Consider the following 24,710-nt stretch of genomic DNA (forward strand, 5'->3'; position numbering starts at 1 on the left):
CTAGAATCATAATTGGCACAGCTAGTGCCTGAGCTGGTCCCACCGGCTAAACCATATCTGGAATCTACTCCTGAGCTGGAGCAACTGGTGGGTGTACAGGTGCTGCTCTAGTTGTTGTACGAGCTGCACCTTAGCCTCCAACGAAGCCCCGCCTTCTCGCGGCCCTAGCTGGTGGTACTGGTGTCCGTCCGCCCGATCCAGTAGCACGTGTCCTCACTATCTGTGAGAGAATAGAGTAGTAGAAGTTTAGTTTCCGGAATCAAAAAATCCGCACGACAAGAATACAAGAAAGTGACATTTTCCTAAGAGTTCGATAGCCTCTCGAAGATAAGTAAAGACGTCTCTGTACCGATCCGTAAGACTCTACTAAACCTGCTGATGACTCGTGAGACCTATGTAACTTAGGCTCTGATACAAACTTGTCACGGCCCAAAATTCCACATGTCGTCATGACGCCTATCTTAGTACTAGGCAAGCCAACAACCACACGTAACTACACATTTTTAAATTAAAAACAAGATTAAACATTCTTAACAACATTAACTCTCATAAATAGTCGATAAGAAATACTGCGACTCAAATACAAAATGCCCAAAATCCGGGTGTAACTAAGTAAATGAGCTACTAAAATGTCAACACAATCAAACTGCTAATATAATTGTCTTGAAAGATAGAATGATGCTAAATAATTGAGAAGAAGGAGATTCGAGGTCTGCGGACACCAAAGCAGCTACCTCAAATGTCTCCAAGCAGATGAAGCTCCAAATCTAGCAACCGCCATGTACAGAAGTACCTGGATCTGCATACGAAGTGCAGAGTGTAGTATGAGTACATACGACCCAATGTACTCAATAAGTAACCAGACTAACCTTAGACTGAAAGCAGTGACTAGCTCAGATAGGTACAGTCCAAATACAGAAAATAGCAGTAATAACTCAGACAGAAATCCAATAATCAATTTATAGACAGTACAAAAATATAGACATGCTTTCTAGTTTTTAACAGTTTGAGCACAACACAAATAGAATATGCCAAGTATAACTAATATAAGGAATGTCACATCTCGATATCTACATGTCAAGTATGCATGTAAACTATAATGCAACACAATGATAAAGCCATATGCTCATACTCTCAGAGTATTCATCCTCACTCTGCACTCTCAATCACTCAGTGCTCCCAATCACTCATCACACTCAATCACTCAACACTCTCAATCACTCGACACTCGCACTCGGTAGGTACCTACGCTCACTGCTGGTATGTCAGACTCTAGAGGGGCGGATCCTGCCCAAGCGCTAATATAAGCCAATCATGGCATGAATCAATAAAGCCTAATGCGGTGTGCAACACGATCCCATAAATATCACTCACAATCATGCCCTCGGCCTCACTCAGTCACCAATCTCTCCAGTTTCTCGGGCTCACAAATGTTACACCACATGTATTTCGTACGTTAGAGTATGTCGTAAGTCAATTGACGTAAGCTCAGAAATGAGATTATATTTGAAATTACATAAAGTAAGTTAATCATGTTACCTTGGAGGTTACAAATATTTAAGATCATGAATAATAAGTACCAAGAGGTTTGGAAGGCTTAGAAGCTAAATGAATCGAAGAAGATTAGTTTCGTCGAAAGTCGACAAGGTTTGGAATGTTCTAACATGTACTTTTGGGGTGAGACTAGGGTGCTTAACATGATAAGGAGGTTATGTTATGTGTTTTTTTAGTCGTATTATAGTTGTGTGTTACATTTTGAAGACAAGCGATTGGGGAATAAAAGTTGGCACAGGTCATCACAAGTTACATTCATAATGTGCTGAACAGTAGGTTAGATGTACCTGAGCTTTTCTCCAAATAGACTTAGAATAACGGTATGATCCATATACTAAATTAAATTTATATGAGTCTATTTTTCAACGCACTAAACCGTTCATCGATATGACATCGGAGTATAGAGATATGTGCATTTTTGCAGGACTGAACAAGCAGCTCCTATGGGACCCACTTAGGCGGTGGGTGATTCTCCAACCTTTAAAGATCAGGGCAAGGCTCATTTGGGTCATATTTTGACCCAACTAGACCCTATACTCTCCCAAAACACTCTCAAAACAGTCTCTGTGATTCTAGAGGGAAAAACCAAAGATAAATATATGAATCCAAGGCTAGAAATCTTGTGGTGTTTCCTAGATCATAGTTCTTCATCTTGTGGCTGTTTTGGAGGATCCTTCAAAGTGATGTAAACTCAGATTTCGTGTTTTTCTTGTTGATTAAGGTAAGAATAAGTCCCTCTCTCATATATATATTAGTGTTTCAAGGAGAAATACAAGTTTTTACATACCAACTTTAACACAAAAGTTGATTCAAGAAGAGAATACAACTCCTTTAGTGTTGTGGTGTGATTGAGGGTTGTTGTGAGCTGCACCATCTTGGGATTTCAAGTTGTATCTACTGCCTAAGGTAAGTAAATCATGTTCTTGGTTGTGCTTAAGATTAATCATGTGTCACCTAGCATGTGCGTCACCTCAGCACCAACCACATCACACATATTTCAGGGATTCATACCATCAGAACCAAGTTTAGAAGTGTTACTTACCTCAAACCGTGCAAATCTCTACTCCAACAAGACCTTGCCTCACGAATAGCTGTTTGAATGACTCGAATCTAGCCACAAACTACTTAATACAATCAACACAAGCTATAGGAATCAATTCCATTCGATAAAACTAAAGTCAACCCAAAAAGTCAACCCCGGGCCCACGTCTCGGAATCCAACAAAATTAACAAAATCCGAGCACCCATTCAATAAAGAGTCCCTTACCAAAATCACCCAATTTCGACCACAAATCGACACTCAAATTCCCAAAATCTTACTCTCCAATCCCTAGTCCAAAATTCCCCAAATTCCACCATAAAAACACATAATCTAGGTGGAAATTTCAATGGGTATTCAATATTAATAGATAAAATCGACCAAAACATAGGCCGACAAGGCCATACAAGTATCCATATACATGACATCTGTCTACAAGCCTCTAAGGGTACATAAACGTCATAAAGGTTGGGACAGGGGCTCCCCATACCAATCAATACATGTCCAAAACATACTGACCACATAGGCAACTCCGGAGCAAGTAGAGTGCGCCAACACCTTCCGTTGAGCTGATAGCCTACTAGGAAGACTGTCAACCTATCTATCAAGACCTGCGGGCATGAAACGCAGTGTCCCCAGGCAAAAGGGATGTCAGTACGAATAAAGTACCGAGTATGTAAGGCAAGAAAGTATAAATAAGAACAGTAATGTAAAGAGAGATAAAGAAGATACAACCTGTAACATATGAGTACCTCTGAGGGCCACTGACATGACATGCATGATACATATATACATATAAGTTTTTAAAAATATTCGCCTCTGTGGGCATCATCATCATCATATCGTGCCCAGCCGTAATGGGCTCGGTAAAAGTGTACCTGGCAATCATCGCCTCTGTTAGTATGCTTTGGACATGTATTGATAGGTATGGCGGGTCCCTGTCCTGACCTTTATGACGTTTATGTACTCTTAGAGGCTTGTAGACAGATGTCATATATATGGATACTTGTATGGCCTTGTCGGCTTATGTTTTGAGTGTACAAATGATCACGTCGACCTCATATAGCCATGTATGTCACATGTATATGTTTGTATATTTTGTTGGGTTGTCCTATGTCGAGTATTCCCTTACGTTTTATTCTGGTTATCTCATCACGGCCTTTCCGGCTCATTTACCCATGATAGTACAATAAGGAAGATACGTTACGTTGGTGCTCGGTTGAGTAAGACACCGAGTGCCCGTCGCGGCCCTTCAGTTTGGGGCTCACAAATCTCATAACAATCAGCCCAAACAATGATAATATGATGTTACAATAAATGGCAACAACGACTGAGATATGATATGAAATGATAGATGTGACTTAGTACATACTTGCAATTTAAGTAAATAATTCAACAGCAGAAGTGACCTTTGTGGTTCCCAATAGGACAAGCATATAGTCTAAGCATGATTTCTAACATGGATCGTGGCTCAATTACTCTAACAAATAGGAGTTTCATGAATAGCAACAAGGTTTGATAACTACACAGTACCTCGGAATCAACCAAGTCACAGTTACCACGGTGCACGCTCACATGCCCGTCACCTAGCATGTGCGTAACCTCAATACCAACCACATCACACGTATTTCAGGGATTCATACCATCAGAACCAAGTTTAGAAGTGTTACTTACCTCAAACCGCGCAAATCTCTACTCCAACCAGACCTTGCGTCGTGAATAGGCATCTGAATGACTCGAATCTAGCCACAAACAACTTAATACAATCAACACAAACTATAGGAATCAATTCCATTCGATAAAACTAAAGTCAACCCAAAAGGTCAACCCCGGGCCGACGTCTCAGAATCCAACAAAATCAACAAAATCCGAACATCCATTAAGTAACGAGTCCAACCTTACCAAAATTACCCAATTCCGGCCACAAATCGATACTCAAATTACCAAATCTTACTCTCCAATCCCTAGTCCAAAATTCCCCAAATTCCGCCATAAAAACACATAATGTAGGTGGAAAATTCAATTGGTATTCAATATTAATAGATAAAATCGACCAAAAGTTGCTTACTTCTTGAAATCTAGTGAACCCCTCTCAAAACTTGCCTGCAACCGAGCTTGCAAAGTCCAATTTGAGAAAAAACCTTAAAACCCTCAATTTTATCTTCTGCCCAGGCATCTTCGCACCTGCGGACTCCCCAGCCTCACCTGCAACTCCGCTTTTGGGAAAAAAAGGTCCGGTTGAATCCACTTAAGGACCCGACCAGCTGCACATGCGGTCCAACAATCGCGCCTGTGAGACCGCTTCTGCGGTCCACTCATTACTCCTACGCTTCCGTGCCTGCGGATTCCATTCTACTCCTACGAGTCCAGCTACACCTACCAAACTCCGCATCTGTGGAGACTCGCCGCATCTGTGGGCTCGCAAATACGGAAGACTTCCTCAAACCTGCGACCACTGCCCAACACCCACCAGACTGCACCAGCAACCCCAGGCTCGCTTATGCATTCGCGCACCTGTGACCAATCCTCCGCAGGTGCGATCGCACCAGGCTAGCAGCAACTCAGCAACTCTTCTAACTCCATTTTCAATCCGTTAACCATTCAAAATCACCCGAGGCCCCCAGGATCTCAACCAAACATACCAATAAATCATAAAACATCATACAAACTTGCTCGAAGCCTTAAACCACATCAAACAATACTAAAACCACGAATCACACATCGATTCAAGCCTAATGAACTTATGAACTTCTAACTTCTAAAACAAATGCCGAAACATACCAAACCAATGCTGATTGACCTCAAAATTTTAAAAAAAGTCACAAATGACACAGCAGACCTATTCCAATTTCCGAAACCAAAATCCGAGCCCCATAACAGCAAAGTCAACTCTCGGTCAAACATATCAACTCTCCAAACTTCTATTTTTTCAACTTTCGCCAATTCAAGCCAAATTGACCTACATGTCTCCAAATCCATATCCGGACACACTAATAATTCCAAAATTACCATAGGGAGCTATCGGAACAATAAAAGCTCCAATTATAGTCATTTGCACATAAGTCAACATCCGATCAACCCTTTCCACTTATACTTCTAACATTGGGACTAATTATCTTAACCCATTCCAAAACATCTCCAAAATCAAACCAACCACCCCTGCAAGTCATATAACAACAAACAAACATATAATAAGCAATAAATGGGGAAATAAGGCTACAATACTCAAAACAACCGGCCGGGTCATTACAATTATGCGACTAAGGAATGTGCTTAAATAGTTGGACATGACGAGAAAATTTTTTCTTGGGAATGTGAATGGAAAATGGATGTTTGATTTATGTCTGGATGTGTGGTACAATCTCGGGATGTGGATGCGTTGGTTGATCTCTCAGTTTTTATTGTGGAATGAAGTCGATTCTTATGTTTTGTTGACGAGTTCAGACTCGGGAGGATTTTGTGGCTGCATAGTAGTTTCGACCATGATGGGGTCATAGAAGGATGTTAATTTGATACTAAGTAGGTGGGTTATCACCTACGGGGTAGTCCATAGATGTGTGATTGTTACGATGTTTCCGTGGAGAGTTTTCTTTCTACCGGCGGGTTATATATGTTTCAATTTGATTTTGGATCGCTTGGGGAAGTTTTCTTGATAGTCACGAGGATGAATATGTGCTTAGAAGATAATTGAGGTATTCTATGATTTTTTCTATATGATCTTATGAAGGATTTAGTTAAATTACAATATGAAATCATGGTAGTTATGGAGTAAGAGTATCGTGGATTATCGGATGCTATGTTCTATGGCTTTGAGACAAGTGGGGGAGTCTTCTATTGGTGATCAAATTACATGGTTATGTGTTATATTAGCTTGGGTTTGAGCTATACTTATGGATCGATTATGGATTGAAGAGGTTTATTTCAAGGATGATTCGAGTAAGAAAATTTCTGGATGCATGATGTATTGCACTTTATAGATATATAGAAATCTTGGAGTGATTTGGGTTTGTTATTGGTAGTGGATGCAGCACGTAGGGAGAATGCATTCATTCGGTTGTTTAAGATGGGGTTGCTTCTTGGGTATTCGTCTTTTAATGGAACACATGTTGTTCGGCTCGTTTGGGCGGTACATTGGAGATTCCACGATTTGTATATGGTATTTGAGGATTTCCTCGAATTTGTGTATTTCTAAGATTTGAGATTTGAATTTGGTTGGTGCCGAGACTTGCGGTATTTATTTATCATTAGTGATTCTACTTTTCAGTATCAGAGAGATTAAAGAAACTGCTTCTGAATCACGAAAGGTCTCTTTAGAGTGGGCATTTTGGTTACAGAACTATTGAGTGCTTAAGAGGGAAATACATCTGCTTATGGGCCTCAAGACGATGTGGTTTCATGCTAGCATCTCATGGGGTGAGCTTTGGGTTATGGATGGTGGTGTTCTGGCAAGGAGAATTGTTAACTTGAAGGCAATTTGGAAAGAACTCAGAGAAATAGAACAGCTTGTTAGTAGGTTGGATCAGCATGGTAATGGATATGATTGGTACTTTTGGTTCTTATGATACGGTGAGACTTTACCGGTGTTTTGTAGCAATACTCATGGATCTGGCAACTTGCGTGACTTGGTTGAGTTAAAGGGAATCAGTTTTGATGGCTTGGTCTTGTGCTAATGAGTTTCGAAGGGTTCTCAATGATTTATACCATTGCTTCCGACGAATGTCTTCTACTGGCATGAGGAGTATGTTACGTGTTGTGATTTTCTCTTGGATGGGAGTCAAGTGGAAGGTTTCTGGCCGATGGAATGTGTATGTTGTTTATAATTCGGGGTGGATAATGGGGTTCTCGTGTTTTCCTATGATGGCATGACAGAAGCAGTGTGACGTGTGGGATTGAGTTTTGCATGTAGCAGTTCATTTTTGAAGGAGAGGTCATGAGTTCTTAATAGCATGGATGGCTTTTGATGTTTCGAAGAATGCTAGTACTAATTGATATCACCTAAGATGAGTGTGCATTTTAGAAAGGCGCATTGTATTTTGACTTGTGGTTGCTTAACTAGTATTATGGTAATTGTCGGGTTGTCAAGTGCTGATGTTCGAATTTCATTTTTCTATGTGGCATGGAAGAATTATGGAAGTACTTCTCGTGAGATGACTGTGTTTGAGAGATGTGTTAGTTATTTGGCTGGTTGAGTCAAGATCGGATATGGAGAATTTTGTATTCTTGTGATTTGGAGACTAGGAGTCTCAGTGGTTGTGGACAATAAAGATATGGATCGAGTGGTTGACGGTATGTGTCATGGATGGGTTTTAGTGGATCTCTCAGAAATTTATCTACCTATTTTGGGAGGATTCAGAATCGAGTTGGAGGCTACTGGTAGGCCTAATGAGAACCTGTACTCTACATCGGGTGAGATCTATTTACTAAGCACAACTATTGTTGAGGGGCGTGCCATCGACTAGAGTTGATCTTATTCGTGTTCTGATATGTTCCATGTATTGCTCTTCTATGCTAACAATGGGTTGTGAGACTATTGACTGTTTACACATATTATGTGGTTCTGTTTGGGCCTTGTGGCGGAATTCGAGCAAGATGGCTCTCACGGGTATTGAATGATTGATTGCGCCTTGGTTACAGTCTTTCCAGTTTGTGGCATATTGTACTATCCATTTATCCATGGTTATGGTCATGCGCTGTAGGGTCCAGGAAAATTTTACATCGTTGTGTTGCGGTTATGTGGTTAGGACTGGTTTTGGGATTCTCTGGTAGGTGGATAGGCCCTAATTACAGGGGAGACTCTAGCGAAATATTTGAAGATTTAGGGAGTTAGTCAAAAACTTTGGAACTGCTGCTTTGTGTTATAGCAGCTGAGTCACATTGGATGCTAATGGTGAATTTTGACCCTCATTCGAGGAGTTGAAGGAAAAAGTTTATAGAACATGGCAGTGTTTCGGTCCACTATGCGACCGCAAAACCGTTTCGGGCTGCAGATCCCATGGCAGAACCATCATGAGAAATTCTGGAAGGAGGTTCCGCGGTCCATTATGCGATCACAAAATTGTTCTACGGACCGCAGACCTATCACAGAGTGAAGCAGAAATGCCCAGTTCTGGAGGGCCATTATGCGGTCCATTTTGCGGACCGCAAAAGTGTTATGCGATCGCAGATCTGCATTGGGGCTCCATTTTTTTCAATCTTATAACCCGACCCCCATTTTATTTATCTAGCCTAAGGGTTCATTTTGGGGGGGGGGGTTACTTGATATTTTAGAGAGAGGAGAGGGATATTCTAGAGAGAGGAAAGGGAGGATTAAAGATTTCGCTACTCTACTTTGATCAAACCTTGGGAATTTCATCAAGGGAACTTGCTAGGGCTTCAAAAAGGTAAGAATTTCTTTCCCCAATTCTTCAGTTTAGGGTTTGGGTTGATTGTGGGTGATGAGGGTATATTTTATCACATGAATGAGCTAATAGAGACTGCGGGGAGGCTGTTGAATAATCTTTGGTGGTTTTTTTATTGAATTAGTGGAGGGAAAGGTCGGGTCATAGTTGTAACAACCCTTTCTATGCGAATTCCTCAAATCGTGCTTATAATTCACTCCTCCTCTATAGAATGGCATCGTTAGGAGTGTTGGGACATTATTGTGGCACTACGAAAAGCTATTTCGGGGTATGAAGGCTAAACGCTTTTTCTGGTATTAGAATTCCCATATTCTTACAAAACTCCATCGTGTGAAGTTCAAACATGGAACGCTATTGATGTGGGATATTCAGACTAGTAAAACTGATTCCCGCTTGGCATAACGTGTTAGAACCCTCATGTGTTGTTGATTCTCTATTTTTGACTAAATTTTGTTATACCCTTTTAGGAAGAAAATCTTGTATGAAATCAATGTGATTAAACACTTATTTCTCATATGATGAAACCTTATGAACTTACACTTGCTAAGGCCAAAGGTGCCAAATGTTTGATTAGAAATGGACTCTTTTGTACAAACTATTATTGTTTTGGGAATTCGAAGTGTGGAATTGTGAATACACCTCCACCCGCATACATTGGGTGAGGTGGCGGGGCCGCTTTATGTAGAGTTTGTGGTATTGTGATTACACCTCCACCCGCATTCATTGGGGTAAGGCGGTGGGGCCACTTTGTGTAGAGTTTTTGGTATTGTGATTACACCTCCACCCGCATACATTGGGGTGAGGCGACATGGCCTCTTTGTGTAGAGTTGTGGTATTGTGATTACACCTCCACCCGTATATATTGGGGTGAGGCAGTGGGGCCTCTTTGTGTAGAGTTTGTGGTATTATGATTACACCTCCACCCACATACATTGGGGTGAGGCGGCAGGGCCGCTTTGTGTAGAGTTGTGGTATTGTGATTCACCTACACCCGCATATATTGAGGTGAGGTGGCAGAGCCGCTTTGTGTAGAGTTTCTGGTATTATGAATACACCTCCACCCCCATACATTGTGGTGAGGCGGTGGAGCCGCTTTGTGTAGAGTTGTGGTATTGTGATTATACCTCCACCCGCATACATTAGGGTGAGGTGGCAGGACCGCTTTGTGAAAAGGTGGTTGCAGTGGATCCCGGACATAAAAATTTATAAATTTTGTTGAAATCTCTTAATAAATTTGCTATGGCTTTAACGGCTATCTAAGCCTTTTATTGTTACCATGATTCTTCATATTCATGTTGTATTTCCATGTACTTGCTTAGGTGTTTGGTTTTTATACTAGTACTATTCGACATGTACTAACGTCCCTTGGGGGGGGGGCTGCATCTTTAATGGATGCAGGTGGTTTCACAGTGGAAGGCATTGACCAGTGATAGCGATACACTCTCTACCCAGTTGACTTGGTGAGCCCCACTTCATTTATGGGTCGTGCATCTTTTGTTCTGTGTATATTATGCTTTGAGGTATAGCCGGAGCCTTGTTGCCGGCACCATCATTGTACTCTTTTGTATCTATTAGAGGCTCCGTAGACATGGTGTGAGTTGTGTATTGGTATTTGGAAAGTCAAGCTAGTAATGTCGTATGCGTATTACATTTTTCACTTCAAACTATGAAAGTGTATGTATTTTAAGACTTTATAAATGAAGTAACTAATGATAATGGAATTAGTGTTGTTCATGAATCCTCTTGGTGTTAATTAATTTAATTTATCATCCATTCATTTAGGGGTGAGTTGGGTAGAAGAAAATCTAGCAGGCTTGCTCGGCCGGGCTATCTCGGTTGAGCGCCGGTCACACTCCCCAAGGTCGGGGCGTGACATGCACTTTGTGTTTTTGGTTGTTGATTTGTGTATGGTTGCTAATTTTGAGCAATATGGTTCAATGTATTTCATGTGGACCGGTGTTTGGATGGGGTCACGCATCGTAGCGTGTTAGATTTGTGTGCCTTGGTTCTACTATGTGTGATTTATTCACAGCATTGCGCTATTGGTGGTATCTATTGAGCTTGCGGGGCAGTTTTCTCATTTGATTCTCTTTCCATTTTTGGGTGCATTTGAGTTGTTGCTTATTGGTGGATGGATTGCGCGGTTTGTGGATTTAGGTAGTATTGGTGTGGCATGTCAGTAGAGCAGCTTGTATTTGATGAGACAAGGTCATTGGACCTGAATTACGTATTATCGAATTTGATTATGGTACGTTTGGAAGAATAATGTCGCTAGTCAATTTAGAAATTAGGCTATGGTTCTTATCTAATGAGAAAGCTCCACAACTAGTTGATCTGATGAGTAGTTAGGTTCGGACGATGATTTTAGACTTGGGCGTATGCCCTAATTTGCATTTTGATGTTTCTAGAAGGTTTTGGCGCTAATTGGTTGAAAGTTGGCAATTTGAAGGTTTGAAATGTTCATAGGTTCCATTTGGTGGTTCAAGAGCATGAGTAGCTTTGTATGATTCATCTTGACTTGTGTGTATCGTTTGTTTTAGTTTTCGGGTGATTCAGGATTTATTTGGAAGAATGATTCTTAACTAGAAAGCTTTAAGTTTAAAGAGTTGACTAAGTTTGACTTTTGTTTATTTGACCTCGGATCGGAGTTTTGATGGTTCTGTTAGGTTCGGATGATGATTTTGGACTTGGGCATATGCCCTGATTTGCATTTTGATGTTTCTAGAAGGTTTTGGCGCTAATTGGTTGAAAGTTGGCAATTTGAAGGTTTGGAATGTTCATAGGTTTGACCATGAATTAACTTCGATGTTATCAAGTTTGAATTGTTGTTTTGTGATTTAGAATAAGTTGGTTACGTCATTTGGAACTTGTGTGCAAAATTTGAGGTCATTCCGAGGTTATTTGGTATGGTTCGGTACGAGTTTTGGAAGTTGAAACTTCAAATGTTCATTAAGTTTAATTTGAGGTGCGATTTGTGGTTTTGATGTTTTTATGTGTGATTTGAGGCCTCAAGTAGGTTCGTGTTATGTCTTGGAACTTGTTGGCATATTCAGACGGGGTCCCGAGGAGCTCGGGTGAGTTTGGAATCTATTTCGGACCATTTCCACTCATCTTGAATTTTCTGGTTTTCTGATGTCTCAGATGGTCTTTGCGATCATGATATTTTGGAAGCGATCGCGATGTGTAAGCTGGAGCCGGCCTTTTTTATTCTACGCGTTCTCCACCGGGTAGCACTTTCGCGGAGCTTGAGTGGTTAGACCATCGCGTTCGCAGGGGTACGTTCGCGATTACGTTGCTGTGTGGGAGCTGGGGGCTTTATTCATCGCGTCCGCGAGGTCTTTGCTGTGTTCGCGAAGGTTGGCATCATTGTTCATCATGTTCACATGGTATGTGCCGCGAACGCGAAGTGTAATCTCTGTGGGCAGCGAGTTTGTGCTTCGCGAACGCGAGGCTTCTTCCCCGTTCGTGAAGGGTATCCTTGGACCAGATCTATAAGTACTCTATTTCGGACATTTGAGTTATTTTATCACATTTTGAGTTGGGAAACTCGGATTTATGCAATTTTGTAGAGGATTTTAACCACATCGATTTGGGTAAGTACTTTCTACTCGGAATTGATTATATTTCATGATTCTATCTTCGATTTTTGTATTTGATTGATGAATTTAAATGAGAATTTAGGGGGTTTTGTCTGAACTTTTTCTAAATTGAACATTTGAGATCATTCAGAGTCGGATTTGAGTGAAATTAGTATGGTTGGACTCGTATTCAAATGAGTTGCGAGAAATTTGTGAGTTTTGTCAGGTTTTCAAGGTGCGGGCCCGAGTTGACCTTTTGGTTGACTTTGAGTATTTGATTAAAGATTCGACCTTTTTCCGTTGGGTTTGTTTCCTATGGAATTATTTGATGTTTATGAGTTGCATTTTTCTAGTTTCGAGCCGTTCGGAGGTTGATTCGCACGGATGGCATTTCTAGAGTATGTTTTGGCTTGCTCGGTATTTGATTTGGCTTGTTCGAGATAAGTAGCATATCTAAACTTAGATTTGAAGGTAAATATCCCTAGGAACTATTATATTTGAGATGTATTGGGGGTGAGGCACATTCTAGGTGACGGGCGCGGGTGCGTACACCGAGGTATTCATGATCCGAGTAGTTTTTAGGCTATTATATGCCTTATTTTGCTATCATGCTTCTTTGATATCATATTTTCTCCATTTATATGACTACGTGGGATATTATTCATGCTAGAAATCATGCCTAGGGCACCTGCTAAATTGTTTTAGACATGATAGGGCTATTTTTCTTATGTTGAGCTATCTGCTTTAGCCGTAGTCATATTGTACAGTTATGATAGTTACATCCACATGTTATATCTCTGTCTTTGTGTACTTTAATATGTTGTCTCACAAGATATTGGTGTCCTTGTACGTGACACGAGTTTGAATTATATTTGAGACATTTTGTGATAATCTGTGATATATAGTTGGTTTGTGTTTCTGTGATATGTTTGCATATTGAGACTTGAGCGGATTGATGACTGATGTGGGCCGTAAAGCTGTATTGATATGGAAGTATGGATCGGGTTGTACGCCGTAACGGTTATATTAATTTTGAGGTGACGTGTATGCCATGCCCCATATTGGGCTAAGTCGTACTAATTTGAGGCTACACGTGAGCCAAGACCCACTATTTAGGCGATGTGATTATGATTAGAGCTTGGTTAGAATACGCCCCTCCATAGTTTGACATGCCAGTAATGGGCACAGACACCATATTTTAATACACGTGCTCAATGATGGACAGCATGCCAGGCACACGTACAATGCTAAGTGTGATTATTTTGATGGATTCTCGATGATATTGTTGATTTTACATGTAGATATTGTATGTTGAAGTGGGGCATTTGAGTCAGGCACCTGGAGTGTGCTAAGATTGTGTGTACTTAATGATTTCACTGTGAAATTGATTTCTTGACATGTATATTTGACATGTAGGAATAAAGATGTACCTTGCTCATGCTAGATAGTGACATGACAATTAATTACTTGACATGTATATTTGACAAGTATGCATAAAGATGTACCTTCCTCATGCTAGACAGTGATATGATATTTGATTACTGGACATGTGTCTTTGCCATGTAGGCATAGAGGCATATTTTTCGCATGCTAACTGGTAAACGAAAAGGCTTATTGTTGCTAAAAGTGTGGAAGAATCACAGTTCTTTGATAACTCAAAATTTTGAGATTTTCGTGAAAGATTTGGACTTTAATTGTTATACTTGAAAAGCATATCTACTCTCCCGTAACTGTGAATGAGCCGAGCATATTATCTCTTAAGTTATTCACTTTTGCTGTCTATTTTACATTATTATGAGTTGTCCTTGGCTATTGTTGTTGGACTCTGACCATTCTCCGAGCTCGACATTGCTTTCAATCTGAGGTTAGGTTTGTTACTTATTGAGTATATGGGGTCGGACGTACTCATAGTATACTTTTGCACCTTACGTGCAGATCTTGGAGTTGATGCTGCTGATTATGGAGCGAGCCAGCATTGAAGATGTACCTGATTTCGGTCATAGCTATCACTTGTCCTTAGTAGTTTTGATTTGAGTCCCGTTTATGTATATTTTAAACAGACGCTGTAAATATATTCATACCAGTTTTGTAAATCTAAAGTCTTAGTGGGTCATGACTTGTACTACCAGTCTTTGGGAGTTTGTATAGAAGTTCAGCTATTTTACCAATTTACACTTATTATTTTCATTTGAGTTGTATTGAATGTTACTTGGCTTACCTAGCGGATTGGGTTGGGTGTGATTATGACTAGTTGGATCAATGTCATTCTTATTAACGAGTTTATGATATTTGAAATGAGCTTAGAAACCAAAAATAAAGAAACATTTTTATGATATTTGAAATGAGGAGTTTGGAATATGGCGTTTGACACAACTTTATTATAAAGGATCAATGATCAGGGTAACTTCGTCTAATGATTTTGTGCGTGTTAATTTATGTGAAAAAGAATACTACCTGTTAATGAAGATACTTAAGAAAATTTCCCATCATCTTTTGGAAATTTTTGCAACGGACTTTATTGTGGAATGTTATTGGTGTAGTGAAACTGTTGGATTGGGGAGATGATGGCATGGTTACTGTAGCTGAAACCACAGCTTTGCGGGCATCATTCAGCAGGAGGTCACTGTGTGGCAAAAGCTTGACCATCCTAATGTTATAAAAGTACCCAGTCTTTCCTCTATTATGTCCTTTTTAACGTTTAATTATCTACCTACTGCAATAAATTGTAATTTAAAATAGGCTTGTAGTTCAGATTTGGTACGTTATGGTTATCTCATTAAATTACTCTTGCTGCCTAATTTTATCTTTCACTTTTAGTTTGTTGGTGCATCATAGGAACTTCAAATACTAAGATTTCTTCAAAGAATCCTTGTGAGGATTACACTACACTTCCTTCTCGGGCTTGTCGTGTACTCGTAAAATTCGTCCATGGAGGAACATTGAAAAATTACTTGTACAAAAACAGTAAAAACAACTTGCCTTTAAGATTGTCATTCAACTTGCATTGGATCTGTCTAGTGGGTAAGTGTCTTTGTCTAACATTATTGAGTTGGTTATTATACTGGATGATGTTTTCTTCTTGATTTTGCAGGCTGAGCTATTTGCATTCGGAAAACATTGTACATCGTGAAAGCTGAAAACATGTTGTTGGATACTAATAGAACTCTAAAAATTGCTAATTTTGGGATTGCTCGTGTTGAATTGCAAAATCCTCAGGACATGACCGGTGAAACTGGAACTCTTGGTGATATGGCTCCAAAGGTATATACATGTAACAACACGACCGGTCGTTTTGTATTTTTGAGTCATGTTTCCTTATTTGATGCTTCCCGTACATTTTTGCGTTGTTTTGTGATCTTGTGGGGATGGTTAGTTTGGTTTCGGGAAGATTTTGGAGTGAATTGGAACACATAGTTCTATTATTAGAAAATTAAGTTGTAAGAGTTGACCAAGGTTTGACTTTCAAGTAGATAACCTCAGATTGGTGATTTGATGCTTCTAATAGGTTCTATGATGATTTTGGACCTAGGCGTATATCCGAATTTGGAATTGAAGATTCTTAGGGTGTTTTGGCTCTAATTGCCGAAAGTTGGAAAGTTGAAAGTTTGGAAGATTTGTAGCTTTGACCGGGAGTTAACTTTGATAATATCAGGTTTGAATTATCATTTAGGAACTTAGAATAGATATTTTATGTCATTGGCACTTGTGTACAATGTTTGGACGTAATCCGGATTAGTTAGGCATGAATGAGATGCTTGGTTTGATGTTTAGAGGCCTATGAAGTTGAGAGGAGTTCAATTTCTGGTTTGATCGTTAACTCTTAAATATGATATTATCATACATATTTGGGGAGTTTTGGATAGGTCCGGGTAGTATTTAAGGACTTGTTGGTATGACAGGACGGGGTCACGGGTGGCTCGGGTGAGTTTCAGACCACCTGGAGCTTGAGTGAAGATGCAGATTTTCTGCTAGTGTCTGGTGTGCTTTACGATCATGGAAGCTTATTTGGAGGCAGACTATTTTTGTTCTTTACATTCGCGGACAGCAGATCGCGTTCATCGTGGCTTGTGGTCGTTGTTTTTCTCGTTCTCGGGCAATGACTCACGTTCGCATATAGGTGAGGTAGGCTGGAGTTGGGTGGAGAATTGGCCTTCGCGATTGCGGAAAGAGGGCTCGCGTTTGCATAGGACATCGCCTTCGCGTGGTCTCCACCACGGTCGTGTAGAATATTTTTAGGTAGTGACAGGATTGTGTTTTACAAACACGAGGCTCTGGCCACGTTCGCGAAGAATAGTGCTGGGCAGACTATATTAAGTTTTTATTTTGAAATTTTAGCCCATTCTCTCATATTTTGAACCCTACACTTGGAGATGGGCGATCTTTGAAGAAGACTTTCATAAAAAAACTTTGGGGTAAGTTAATTTTACTCATTTTTGTATTATTTTAAGAATCTACATGGATTATTAACACATAAAACATGGAATATTGGAGAAAAATTGGGGTTTTTTCCTACAACATAAGAGAGTAGAAATTGGGGATTTGGGAGTAGATTTGGACTCAATTTTAAAATCTAATCACATATTCGTACTGGTGCGATTATGAGTAGTTGTGAGCAACTCCTTGACTCGAGTTTTGACCATGTGGGCACAGGTTGACTTTGTTAGCCTTTTGGGAATTGAACAAAGATCGAAACTTTATTGTTTGAGATTGATTCCTATGGCCTTGTTTGATGTTATTGAGTTATTTTTGGCTAGATTTGACCCGTTTAGAGGCCGACTTGAGAGGCAAAGAATTTTTAGAGTATTGATTCTCACGCTTTGAGGTAAGTATCTTGACTAAGCTTAATTTGAGGGTAATTTCCGCATTGGCTATGCTATTTGTTACATGTTGGGGGTGACGCATGTGCGAGGTGACTAGCGTATATGCATGCACCGTGATTATTCATGATCCGGGTAGACTTTAGGCTATTATGTATCTTATTTTGCTATCATGCCACTTTGATACCTATTTTATCTACATGTATGACTACGTGAGCTATTATTCATGCTAGAAATCATGTCGAGGCTTTGTGATTATCTGTTTGATACGATATTTTTTCTATGTTGAGATGTTTGCCTTAATTGTAGTTATATTTTCAATTATGTATCATATTCGCGTATTATATCTCTCTATGTGCAGTCTTTATATGTTATCTCATATGTTGCTAGTGTCCATATTTGTGTGACACAGGTTTAAGCTGAGTTGTGGAAAATTGGTATATTTTGTGCAGTATCTTGATTATGGTACTGTGAGACGTGAGTATATTGAAACTTGAGCATATTGATGACTGATTTTGGGCAATAGAGCCGTATTAATACTGACTGTGAGGTGACATTTTCGTATAGGCCCCATATTGGGTTGAGTAACATGATGTTACATCCGCATATTATATCTCTATCTCCATGTATTCTTTATATGTTATCTCACACGTTGTTGATGCTCTTATATGTGTGACACTGTTTGAGCTGAGTACTGTGAGACATGAATATTTGAGACTTGAGCGAGTGATGAATAATCTTGGGCCATAGAGCCGATTTAATATTGATACTGAGGTGATGCGTATGCCAGGTCCCACATTGGGCTGAGTGGTATTGATATGGGGTGGCGCATGCGCCAGGTCCCATATTGGGCTAAGTGATATTGATTGTTAACTTAGATGCGATCAGTGCTTGGGCAAGGACCTACCCCTTCGGAATCAGGTACTAACCGTGGGTGCAGGCACATAGTCATATAAGTTCTTGGGTGAGGGACTTGTATTAGTCACCCATACAGTGCTGAGTGTTGTTGTTGCGTGTGATGATTGAAGGGAAACTGCACCAGGCACTATACATGTGCCGAGATTTTATATACTTGATGATTTAACTGTGATATTATTGATTCTGGCATGTTTACTTTCCACGCAGGTACCTGGTTGTGATTCTTCCCTCATGCTTAATGGTACTTGATGTTCTTATTTAATGTGTTTGACTTGGAATCACTGTTAAATTGATAAAACCATGTTTAGATAACTTATGTGAAAGAATGTATGCCTTAACTGCTATTCTTGAAAAGATTCCTATTTTCCTTCTATTTGTGAATATGTTGAATTTAATATTGCTTGAGCTACTTTTCTTTAAAGTTATTATTTCGTTATTATTGTAATTGGTTATTTAAGATGAGTATTGGACCTTGCCAAGCTCGTCACTTCTTTCAGCCCAATGTTAGGCGTGTTACTTATTGATTACATGGGGTTGGTTGTACTCATTTTACACTCTGCACCTTATGTGCAGATCCAAGTACTACCGAGAGACGTAATTGCTAGAGAGTAGCACTAGTACCAGTTCTTGGAGATTTCGAAGCAGTTTCTGATTTCGTTCGCATGCCTTGAAGTCTTTTTTTTCTTTGTTTATGTTATTACTATTCTACCTTTCAGACAACTATGTATTTTGTATCAAACTCTGTATTTGAAATTATGTAGCGCTCATGTACATAGTAACACCAGGTCATGGGATATTTTTAGTTGTAATATTGCTAATAACTTTGGTTATTTATGATTATTCTGTTGTTGAGGTTATTTAATTATGTTATTTGAGTTATTGTTATTATTTGATTGTTAGCTTGCCTAGCAAGCGGTCTTAGCCATCTTCACAACTCAGGTGAGAGTTTTGGTCATGATAGTTTGACTAATGCCCAAGTAGCCTTCATGTATTTGATGAACAAAGTGTTTCAGCCTTATTTGGATTCTTTTTTCATTGTGTTCGATGATATATTGGTATATTCCGGTAGTAGGGAGGAACACGATCATCATTTGAGGATTGTGCTTCAGACTTTGAGGGAGAAGAAGCTTTATGCTAAGTTCTCCATGTGTGAGTTTTGGTTGGACTCGGTGGCATTCTTGGTCCACGAGGTGTCTAGTGACGGGATAAAGGTGGATATGAAGAAGATCGAGGCAGTTCAGAGTTGGTCTAGACATTATACCGCCATAGAAATTCAGAGTTTCCTAGGTTTGGCTGTTATTATTGTCGCTTCGTAAAGGGTTTCTCATACATTGTAGCTCCATTGACCAAGTTGACTCAGAAGGGTGCTCCATTCAGATGGTCTGACAAGTATGAGGAGAGATTTCAGAAGCTCAAGAAAGCTTTGACCACAGCTCCAGTTTTGGTGTTGCCCTCAAGATTGGGGATGTGTGTCTATCGTGATGCATCGCTCGTTGGCCTTGGGTGTGTATTGATGCAGGATGGTGGGGTGATTGCTTACACGTCGCACTAGTTTAAGCCCCATGAGAAGAACTATCAAGTACATGATTTGGAGTTAGCAACTATTGTGCACGCACTCAAGATTTGGAGGCATTACTTATATGGCATGACTTGTGAGGTATAAACGGATCATCGGAGTCTTCAGTATCTATACAAGAAAAAATATTTGAACTTGAGGCAACAAAGGTGGTTGGAGTTATTGAAGGACTATGATGTCACTATTTTTTATTATCTGGGAAAGGCTAATGTGAAGGCTGGCACCTTGAGTAGAAAGGCGGAGAGTGTGGGGAGTTTAGCATTTGTCCCAGCTGTAGAGAGGCATTTGGCTATAGATGTTCAGTATTTGGCCGACAAATTCGTGAGATTGGATATTTCAGAGCCTAGCAGAGTCCTTGCTTGTGTTCCTTCACAGTCATTCTTGTTTGAGCGTATTAAGGCTCGCCAGTATAATGATCCCCATTTGATTGTTCTTAAGTACACGGTGCAAAGAGGTGACTGTTGGTGATGATAGTATATTGCTACTTCAGGATCGAGTTTGTGTTCCCAATGTCAATGGCATGAGAGAGTTGATTCCTGAGGATGCTTATAGTTTGCGGTATTCTATTCATCCAGGTGCTACAAAGATGTATCGTAATTTGAAGCAGCATTATTGGTGGCAGAGAATGAAGAAGGACATTGTTGGATATGTGGTGGTGCTTGAATTGCCAGCAGGTAAATTATGAGTATCAGAGGCCGGGTGGTTTGCTTCAACACATTGAGATAAAGGATTGAAAGTGGTAGCGCTTCACCATGGACTTTGTAGTAGGGTTGCCACGGACATTGAGGAGATTTGACGTTGTTTGGATCATTGTGGACAAACTAACTAAGTCTGCACATTTCATTCCAGTCATGACTTCCTACACTTCGGAGAAGTTGGCTAAGATCTACATCAGGGAGATTGTCCACTTGCAATGTGTGCCTATTTCAATCATATCGGATCTAGGCACTTAGTTTACTTAGCACTTCTGGAGAGCCGTTCAACGTCAGTCGGGTATACAGGTTGAGTAGAGCACTGCATTTCACCCTCAGATGGACGGGCAGTCCGAGTAGACCATTCATATTTTGGAGGATATGTTGAGACCTATGTTACAGATTTCGGAGGCCAGTGGGATCAGTTTCTTTCATTAGCGGAGTTTGCATACAATAACAGTTATTAGTCGAGCATCCAGATGGCTCCATACGAGGCACTTTATGGGACGCGATGTCGTTCACCGATTGGTTGTTTTGAGCCTGGTGAGGCCAGATTGTTGGGCATAGATTTGGTTCATGATACTTTGGAGAAGGTAAATTTTATTCAGGAGCGGTTTCGTACAGCGCAGTCTAGGAAAAAGAGTTATGCTAACAGGAAGGTTCGTGACGTGGCATCCATGGAGGGTGAGAAGGTTCTTCTTCAAGTTTCGCCTATGAAGAGCATGATGAGATTTAGGAAGAAGGGAAAGTTGATCCCTCGGTATATTAGTCCTTTTGAGGTGTTAGAGAGAGTGGGTGAGGTGGCCTGCAAACTTGCTTTGCCACCCAGCTTGTCCGGAGTTCACCCGATGTTTCATGTTTTCATGCTTCAGAAGTATTATGAAAATCAGTCATACGTGTTGGATTTCAGTTTAGTGCAATTGGATAAGAATATAGCTTATGATGAAGAGTCGATGGTTATTTTGGATAGGCAGGTTCGGAAGGTGAGGTCTAGATATTGCATCAGTAAAAGTTCAGTGGAGAGGTCAACTAGTTGAGGAGGTGACTTAGGAGACCGAGCATGATATGTAGAGCAGATATACTCATCTTTTTGATATCCCAGGTGTGATTCTAAACTCGTTCGAGAACAAATGTTTATTTAAGATAACGACCCGACCAGCCGTTTTTGTGTATTTGAGCCATGTTCCCCTATTTGATACTTCCAATTCATGTATGTTATTTTGTGACTTGCGGGGATGGTTGGTTCGTTTTCGGGAAGACTTTGGAGTGAATTGAAACACATAGTTCCATTGTTAGAAGCTTAAGTTGTAAGAGTTGACCAAGGTTTGACTTTCGAGTAGATGACCTCAAATTGGTGATTTGATGGTTCTAATAAATTCATATGGTGATTTTGGTTATTATCCCGACTCATAGTTGGGTATATTATATTGCATGCTACCTATCCGCTTAGTCTTTGAGGAGTGGATTTGGACGTCACCATGTGCTCCAGGATATAAGACATGATTATGGCTAAATCAATTTAGCAATAATTTCACAAATGCCCATCTTGGCTAATTAGGATATAATAATCCAAAAATATGATCTCTAGCATGAAAGAATAAACTCACGTAGTCATACAAAGGATCATACATGTGTCACACAGAGCATACATTCAAATTAAGGCACAACACAAGAACACTAAGTACAGATGTGTTCATTACATACGTGTGACTACGTCTAAGGCAAGTATAGCATCAATCTCAAGATTAGTTCATCATGTATAAAATAAGGCACCAATAGCCTCAGCATTTCTCTAGCATGGTTTATTGTATTCACGTAGACAATCAATTGAGTAGCACATCGAATAAATAGAACACACCATCAAACAAGGCATAAGTAGATCTAGAATTCTACTCCGAGCATGGATACTCATGAAATATGTATATACGCTCGTCACTTCATATATACATGACCATCATATGTAGAAAACAACATCAATTAGTAGTAAAAATTTCCTCAACCAAAGCAAGGCAAAATACTTACCTCATCCGGCTAGTCCAAAGCTCCAAAAATGTATTTCTTTGTGAAATCACCTCTAACCAGCTCGAATCTAGCTAACCATCAATCAAAAAAATCAACCAATATAATTGGAAGTAATCCCAATCAATAAAGCCTCGATCTTTGAAGAATTTTTCAAACGTCAATAAAAGTCAACCCCGGGCTCGCGTGCCTGAAACCCGGAACTAATGCCAAAATTCGATGACCATAACCTGCCGAGTCAAAATATATGATTAGATTCCAAAATCCGGTCAAAATCGATACTAAAATCCTCAAAATACACTCTCTCAAACTATAGGTAAAACCCCAATTTTTATCTCAAGTTCCATATTTTGGGTGTTAACAATTCATGTAGATTCTTAAAATAATACCAAAATATGAGTAGAAATCACTTACCCCAAAGTCTTGTGTGAAAATCTGTATGAGAAATCGTCCCTCTCTAAGTATAGGTTTCAAAATATGAGAAATGAGCTCAAAATCCCAACAATACCAACATGAAAAGTCTGCCCAAGGGAACCCTTCGCGTTCGCGGGGGACGCGAAGCACAAAATGCGACATGCCAAATAGCCCTTCTTTGCTATGCGAAGCTTCAGTCGCGAACGAGACAACCCAGCAGCCAAACTCTATGTGAGCACGACACCACCCCGCGAGTGCGACCAACAAATTTCCAAGCGCCATTCCCTCTGCTCGAACGCGACAACCTTCAACCGAACGCGTCTGAATCACACTTAGACACTTCAGAACACAACCAAGCTTTGCACACAAGTTCCAATCAGCAAAACAAAACCTATACAAGGTCTCACAACTATAATAGGAGTCCAGTAGCACCAAAGTCGATTTCTGGCCAAACCTATGAACCCTCTAATTCTTCAAATTGTCAACTTTCGGCAAATAGAGCCAAAACCTTTTAGGAATATCCAAATTCAAATCCGAACATACGCGTTGTTTACCCTCAAAATCAGATAATAATAAAATATGTAAGTGGTTTTAAGAATACACGGATTAATTTGATACAAATCGATAAATTGAGTTAGATTGAACAAACGAAGATAAAATGAATTCAAACCACTTGAGGAGGATAGTTCCAGCCTTAATGAAATATTCGCCCTCGATCCGGGCTAGGAATGGCTAGCACTAATGAACAAGAAAAAGAGCTAATAATAGAGAAAACAATAATATATAGCTTTGGAATTCGTGTTACAATATGTGTCATGAATTATCAGACCCCCTTTATATAGTGAGAAAATCCTACCCTAGGTATAACTCTATAAAAGGTAAATACATCCTCTGATTAACTGATTGCTGGTTCTTTATCGATACGTGCCGAGATCCCCGCCGTGATATCTGTTCGGTCACGAATACTACGGACTTCTGTTGGCCGTGCCTGATTGCCTGACAATATTCTTCGAAGTCGTTCAAGGCTAGGACCGATTCTGAACCATGACCCCAATATTCTCGAGGGCAGGCGTCATGCCCCCAGATTCTGACTCAATGAGACTTTTGCCTCGATTTCGGTCCCCTGTCATCTTGTCTCGAGCTTGGCTTATTTTGTCGAAGACGGGTGTACCATGAGCCCGGTTTTACTCGTATACAGATATTCCCCTCATTTCTCGGAGAGTAAATAACGAGAAATGACATGAGCTCGCGATTCTTACTTCGACACATCGCGACAGAAACGATAAAATACCTGAAACGTCTCGTCAGTCATGTCATAATGACATTAAATGTATGCCAGCTGCCTGTCGGCTATCTCTGAACGCGAAACGTCGCTGAACTCTTATAAATACTCTCTCTTTTGTCTATTTTTCACTTTACACCAAATCTTCTACCTTCTTACCTTCAGGATTTCAATACTCTCTAGCGTTTTTACCTCCGTTACTCAGGGTTCTTAAGGACTTTGCAAAAACTTTTACTCATCTCCTACTCAAGCCAACAAGTGTGATCTTTCAACTTTCAATCTTTCTCTATATTTTCCAAGCTTTTTCTTCCATAACAATGGCAAAAACCTCAAAATCTGTTCCTCAGAAGGATGCTCCTTCTTCCTCGCCACGACCACTGAGGTCGAGGAGACCGTCCCCGATATGGTCGTTGATGAACCAAC

General features: G+C 40.1%; 1 pseudogene; it reads left to right on the forward strand.

The window, feature by feature from the left end:
- LOC107775801 (serine/threonine-protein kinase 54-like) overlaps positions 1–24,710 on the forward strand; it is a 118,424-nt pseudogene that overhangs the window by 37,118 nt on the left and 56,596 nt on the right.

This window comes from Nicotiana tabacum, chromosome 23 (assembly GCF_000715075.1).
Source record: "Nicotiana tabacum cultivar K326 chromosome 23, ASM71507v2, whole genome shotgun sequence".
Classification (NCBI taxonomy): domain Eukaryota; kingdom Viridiplantae; phylum Streptophyta; class Magnoliopsida; order Solanales; family Solanaceae; genus Nicotiana; species Nicotiana tabacum.